Consider the following 7,251-nt stretch of genomic DNA (forward strand, 5'->3'; position numbering starts at 1 on the left):
CAAAAACGTACCAATTCTAATGCTAGACAGACACTAGTCAAAAATCGTTTGAATGGGTTTTAAAAAAAAAAAAAAAAATTAAACACATGGTCATGAGAGTAAATAATATTGTCAAAATGTAATGACGAAATTTTGACCGGTTAATCATTCAATGGACATAAATGAATCAGTTTTTCATCTGTTATTCCTTCTGGGTCACATAGGTACAGTATCAACAGTTACATTTTAACGTGCGGGAAACACATTAACCTTTCAATTTATTGCCTGTTCAGCAGAAGTTTTGCAAACTTTTCCTTCCACTTTTTGGCTCAAACACATCACAATTGATTTGTGCTCATTAACTGGACAAAAAATGAACTAAAACCAAGTGATTCTGACGAGCAGCCAAACAAAAAAACAAACAAAAAAAAAGAAGAAAAACATTTTTCCACACTAAATCAACTTTTCACTGAGTAACTGAAACTACACACACACACTTACACGTACTCATAACATGTACACAGTGTAAACAGAACAAACACACTATGTGAAATATGAACTGTCCAAATGACAGATTTTTTAATGATTTTTTTGTCTAGTGTATGGCCACCATAAGATGTGGTGGCTGCAACTGATTTGTTTTTCCTTTATTTTCACTTGTTGATCTGGCCAATAGGTCTGGTCTTTTTCACTGTACCTTGAGGCCTCTTGCACCACTGCAGCTTGAAACAGCTCAGTACAACATTTTTCTTTATGGAGGTAAAATGTAGCTCATTATTTACAATGTGCCTTTGAACACAGGCGCATAAATAAGCGCTGTGTGTGACGAAACGTGGTGTCCCACCCCTGCCCTTCTCACCAACTCGTGACCGAAGGACCAGCCGATCTTGCACAGCGCTGTCACTTAACAATGCCACTCTCAGCTACGCCCTGCACAAAGATTTTCCAGCTTGCGGAGCCACAATCTATGTGCCAGCAGCCTGAGAGCGATTGTTACTGGGTTAGGTTAATTATGCAATTAACCCTTCACACTGCCACCACCACCTTTTTTACAGAGGAGGAGGAAACTCACAAATCCTAGCAGTAACACTATGATATTAGCATAAACATCTGTAATACACACTGTCACCACAGACAGGGTTATTCAGAGGGTTATTACATACAGTAGCACTCTCCAGAGACAGGGATTCTTTAGTTTGCATTAAAAGCTTTAGATACAGTTTCAACACTTTTCAGAATTGGATTTATTACAAAAAAGTCAAAAATGGTGTAATTAAAATATTTACAGAAATAGAGGTTACCAGGATATAAAGAGAACAATAAAGCAACAGAGAAAGGAGTTAAGAAGGCAGAATACTTGCAATGGCCTTGGTTTAAGCAGAGTCCAAGTGTCTGAGCAAAAAGGTTTCCTTGGCTCTCAAGTCCGTTAAGATAATCTTGATTGATGTTAAATGAGAGCTTCCTTCTCCAGGCCTGTCAGTCTTTTTCTATGATATTAAAAGGGTGTCGCCTGAGAACAGCTGACCAATCATCCAGTTTGGGGATGGGTGCTAGGCGGCCCCTAAGCTAATACCCAAGTCCCAACTGGAGTTTCATACTAATATTAATAACTTCCAGTATGTGCAGGTGGTATTCTAGCAACTGGCAGATTAATATTCAGAATTAGATTTCAAACCCAGGGATACCAAACACAGCGTTATCCTTGTCACTCAGGAAGGAAGAAACTGATTTCTTCTCTCTCCTAGGTGCTAATATAATCATTCATGATCTTGCTGGGCTCACATAAAAATTATATATCCAAATATATGCCTAATACTAATGTGCCCAGTTCCTGATGAACTTTATGAATTGTATGTGAAATGGTTATATGTGTAATAGACGTTTTATGGCACACTCTGTATCCTAGAGCCCTAATAGGTCATGGCTGACTAAGTTATTGTTTAACAATCGGGCAGAGGAAAGTGGTTTTCAAAGCAGACCTCCTGCACCAGACTAATAAGCGGTTTACAGCTCTGGAGCTCATCTATCTGTGTACTATTTAAGATAAGAGGCCCTTTTGCAGTCCATTCAACTTACAGCTACAAATTCAATTTCAAGAGGGAGGAGAGGAGAAACAAAATGGCTGAGGCCTAACAAGATAGCTGTTGTGTACAGCGTCCATGTCTCTATTGCGCACAATCGTCACACTGTGTATTCGGCATTAAAAAAAGTAAATAAAATCAATATTTTTGGTCAGTAATTTACACTGCCTACACGCATATGCACACAAATACGCGCATATGAGCATAAATAATAATGAATTTTTCCTAACAGTATACTGTGCACACAAATGCGGGAACGCACATATGCACAAAAATATGTGCAAATACACATAAAACAAGTGCCTGAAACTATGTTAAAAAATGTAGATGCTCAAACATCATTACTGTGTGCAAGAGGCCTAAAGATTGTTACCCCAACATTTTTTATTCCTGATGATGATGTGCCTGCTGTACCACATGCTTGTAAGAAAAAGCTTCCGATTCTTTTTTCATTCCTTTGTGTGAAATTCCTTGTGTTCCTGCCAGTTCCTCTGCTTTTTTATTAAAAACTGACTACACTAGGCATGAGAGCACATTCATCCCTGCATGGTCAGTTTTCTGGCAGTGCTGGGAGCTCAGCCATCCTGTACTACAATGGCCAAGATGTATTGTCAGGTTATATGTTATGCCACCAAGATTACAGACATAACACACATGTTGCTAAGCAACCTCCCCACCCCCTCAGCAGCTGTCAAATTTGTTACTTATATCTGTTCGCACAGCCGCATCCTTTATTCATGGAGTTCTGTGAATGAATAAACCGTGGTAGACAGACTTGTAATTCTCAGTTCAATACAAATGTAGTGATCACTGTACTCGGAATCCATTGACACTTCCTCCAGCTCTCCAACTGAAAGGCCATACATAAGGGCAGGGGAGCTGGAGGAAGAGCTTACAGGAGCCTGACCTGTGATCAATGGATCGCGACTGCAATGCTTTGCCGGCTCCTATGGAAAATTTAAATAAATACATATTTTTATCCTGCAAAAAATATGTGCATGGATTTTTTTTTTTTTTTTTTAAAAGGTAAACCTAGCCTTTAGCAGATCAAGCAGTCCAGAAAAAAATGGCAGTTAGAGGGTTGAGACAAAATTTACCATTGTCAGGGGTTCTTACAATGGTCAGCTTTTTTCACCTATGTAAAAAGTTTAAACTTGAAAGGAGAAAAAAAAAAAATGTACCTACTCAAAGTGTTAGCTGGAGTTCACAGCTTTAATTTATTAGTTAACACTGCCCTCTCCTCAGACTGACAATGCTGCTATCCAAAGATGTACACTTTATATCTTCATCCAGAATGCAGACACCCCAAGACAGGAAGGGGGTTATTTACTAAAACTGCATGGTGCAAAATCCGGTGCAGCTCTGCCTAGAAACCAATCAGCTTCCAGGTTTTGTTAAAGCTTAAAGTTGAACTCCAACCAAAAGGGGGAGCTCTGCTTGTCTTCCTCCCCCCCCCCTTCTCCGCTGCCACATATGGCACCTTTTAGTGGGGGCTGGGGAAGCAGGTACTTAGTTTTGACAGGTACCTGCTCCAACTTGTGGCGAACTGATCCGGATGTTCGGACCCCCCCCTTCTTCTGCAGACTGCGGCCCAATTACAAAGCACGCACATGCACAGTAGAAAATGGCAGTGAAGCCATGAAGCCACAAGGCTTCACTGGCAGTTTCCCTTAGTCAAGCCAGCACCCGATAGCCGATGAGTTTTAACTCTTGGGGTGGGGGTCAGAGCTCCTCTTTCATTAAACAAGCTAGAAGCTGATTGGCTATCATGTACAGCTGCTCCAGTTTTAGTAAATTCCTCCCAAAGTATGTTACTGGCTGGGTTACCAGATGAAAATAAAGGGGAAAAAAAGAGACTTCAAAAAGGAAAAACTGCTTCAGCCACCACATTTATTGGCTGGTAAGCAATGTATTTTTTATATTTTTATTTTGCATTTAATGCAGGTTTAACTATACAGTAATAACAAACACATGATCAGAGTGTCAAGTGAGACATGTAAAATGATAAGCAGATCTCATAGGCTGAAATTGCACTGCATCCGGATGGCATGTGAATTGCACAGGAAAGCACAATGGGGTTTATTTACTAATGCTGGAGAGTGCAAAATCTGGTTCACTTTTGCATAGAAACCAATCAGCTTCTAACCTTAGCTTAATTAAACTTTGGCACTAAAACCGGGAAACTAATTGGTTTCCATGCAGAAGTGAGCCCCGATTTTGCACTCTCCAGCATTAGTAAATAAACCCCACTGTGCTTTCCTGTGAGATTCACATGTAATCCTGGTGCAGTGCAATTTCAGCCCATTCATTTGATCCAATCCTTGTTCAGATTGCTCTTCAGAAAGCATTTGACAGACAGTAAGGTGGTGTACCACATCCTCACCACCAGTGTAACCGGCCGTTAGGCCACATTTACACTACTGTGCAGGCTAGTGAGTGCAGTGCTCACTTTTTCTTTTTTTTTTAAACTTTATTTGGAATGTCACATAGTGAGGCTTCATTCATAACACAGCACATTGCGCTACTGTACAGAAACATGCAGTGCCATCAGAGAAATGCAGACATGCTACATTTTACTTAACATCTCATCACACCACCAACATGGCATGAATGGGAAGAGTGTTTTGTATATGAGGTAGCAGTGTTCTGGGTTTATCTAGTGCAGAAAACCACCGGTGGCTGCACATTGTGCGAATGAGCCCTTACTGCAGACGTAATTATTTTATTTATTACAGGAACTTATCTAGCACCATCAATTTCTGCACTGCCTTTTCATATACACTATATTGCTAAAAGTATTGGGACGCCTGCCTTTACACATACATGAACTTTAATGGCATCCCAGTCTTAGTCCGTATGGTTCAATATTGAGTTGGCCCGCCCTCTGCAGCTATACAGCTTCAACTCTTCTGGGAAGGCTGTCCTCAAGGTTTAGAAGTGTGTCTATGGGAAGGTTTGACCATTCTTCCAGAAGTACATTTGTGAGGTCAGGCACTGATGTCGGACAAGAAGGCCTGACTTGCAGTCTCTGCTCTAATTCATCCCAAAGGTGTTCTATCAGGTTGAGGTCAGGACTCTGTGCAGGGCAGTCATGTTCCTCCACCTCAATCTCACTCATCCATGTCTTTGTGGACCTTGCTTTGTGCACTGGTGTGCAGTCATGTTGGCACAGGAAGGGGCCATCCCCAAACTGTTCCACCAAAGTTGGGAGCTTGAAGTCACTGAGCTCCAGAGAGCGACCCATTCTTTCACAAAGGTTTGTAGAAGCAGTCTGCATGCTTAGGTGTTTGATTTTATACACCTATGGCCATGGAGGTGATTGGAACACCTGAACCCAATGATTTGGATAGGCGTCCCAATATTTTTGGCAATACAGTGTATATTGTACATTTACATCAGTCCTTAACCCTCAAGGGGCGTACAATCTAAGATCCCTAACTCACATTCATACACATACTAGGGCCAATTTCAACAGGAGCCAATTAACCTACCAGCATGTCTTTGGAGTGTGGGAGGAAACCGGAGTACAAGCACAGGGAGAATGTGCAGCCGGTGCTGTGGTTGGGATTTGAACTGATAGACCCTAGTGCTGCAAAGCAGCCATGCTAACCACTTAGCCACTGTGCTCCCCCATATTTACTTTGATTTCATTTTGAAATTAAAAATGATGCCTTTAAATAGGTTAAAAAAAAAAAATCAATCAGGGAGGCCATGGAGAGGGTTTTGTATGTTGGATCTGTGAGCACTGATACGATTCTATGGATAATGTATGACATGGGATGAGGACACCAGATCTAGAATGGGCAGATAACCAGCTTACATCTAGGGGCCCCCAGACGACGTTAGGGCCCAATGCACCCGACTGCTGAGCCTTGTAGTCCCACACCTGCTGGTTTTAGGCCAGTGATGCAATATTGTACAATACAATGGTCAGTGCTCACACCCAGGTGACAGCCATAGGTGTATGTATAGACCGTGTACATAGAGTAGGGGAAGGCGCCCCCCAATATGTTCTCTCCCCCCATTTATTCTACAATAATCCTACCTTATAGATGAGAGCCCAGCATCAGCTGCTCCTTCCCCTCTTTCAGTCTACAGGACAGCCGCATGACGTCACCACACCAGCCCACAAGCAACAGCGCCGCCATTGGCTGTCAGGGAGAAAGGAGGCGGGGTGCTACTCGTCGAGCTTTAGGGAAGGTTGTCATGTCTTCCCTTATCATAGTGTTCCCGGACAGTCACCAGCTCAAGTTCTCCTGCGGGGTGGATGACCAGGGTAGAGTTATATTCTGCCTGCTCTGTGTGGGCAGGGATATAGCGAGACTCACACTCTTTTATCCAATATATGTATATCCGCCTGTCATGCCCATAACCAATATGGACGCTGGGATCAGAGAGGAAGGGTCACATGACAAAGCTTACCAGAGAAGAAGGGGGATGGGGATCTGCCGCATTGAGGAGGGCGGAGGTCACATGATTCACGCCAGGCTGATGACGTGATTAGCTGTCAGTTGTCGGCGGTGTGTGGAATGTGGGATTTCAGGACCTTACTGGGCATGTTTAAGGTGGTTGTTAATTAACATGTCAGATAAAACATTCAATCCTATAAATTGTATACAGATAGCTATTGGCTGATCTGCACTTCTCCAAAACACTATTGTACACAGTGAGCTTCTGTGCTGAGGAAAGCAAATGTTCTTCAGGTACTGGACACTTTCATTGCTTGATGTATAATGTGCATATTGTTGGTGAAACTGTCTACTCTGGTACTATGTCCTTATAATGACTGCGTGCCTATTCAAACAGAACTATGCATCATTTATACACACACGGGAAAGACAAAAAATACATGGTGCAGGTACAGGGCTGCTGTTAGAAACCATGGGGCCCCATACAGCCAACCTGGCAGCCCCCCCTTCCAAAAAAACACAGTTTACTGTGCTTCAGTTATGAATGTACATAGTGATTGGTACTGAGCACTCATGGTGTTCATTCGGGAAAGGAAGAGGCTGGTAAATGTGATCCTGAAAGATCTTATTGTGTGCTTGCAGCTGCTGAAATGTTGATAGGTGTGGTGTGGGGCAATTAATTACTGGAACTGATCCCTTGTATGGCTCTCTGTGCAGCAGCTGAAAGCCAGCGGGAGGGAGAGGAGAAGAAGCCAACTTTCAGCTGCTGCAGAGAAAGTCAT

General features: G+C 42.4%; 1 protein-coding gene across 6 annotated transcripts in view; it reads right to left on the reverse strand.

The window, feature by feature from the left end:
• The window catches only part of ATP6V0A1 (ATPase H+ transporting V0 subunit a1), a 172,109-nt gene extending 165,846 nt beyond the window's left edge, over positions 1–6,263 (reverse strand). For 5 of the 6 annotated variants that reach the window (XM_089668779.1, XM_089668777.1, XM_089668780.1 and 2 more), the window contains exon 1: positions 6,106–6,263. The gene's annotated coding sequence lies outside the window, so the exon portion shown is untranslated. The remainder of the gene's footprint in view (positions 1–6,105) is intronic. The other variant, XM_089668774.1, reaches the window with a different exon arrangement.
• Between the last annotated feature and the right edge of the window lie 988 nt (positions 6,264–7,251).

Source organism: Staurois parvus, unplaced genomic scaffold (assembly GCF_062004578.1).
Source record: "Staurois parvus isolate SC_StPar_1 unplaced genomic scaffold, SC_StPar_1.0 ptg000063l, whole genome shotgun sequence".
NCBI classification, from domain to species: domain Eukaryota; kingdom Metazoa; phylum Chordata; class Amphibia; order Anura; family Ranidae; genus Staurois; species Staurois parvus.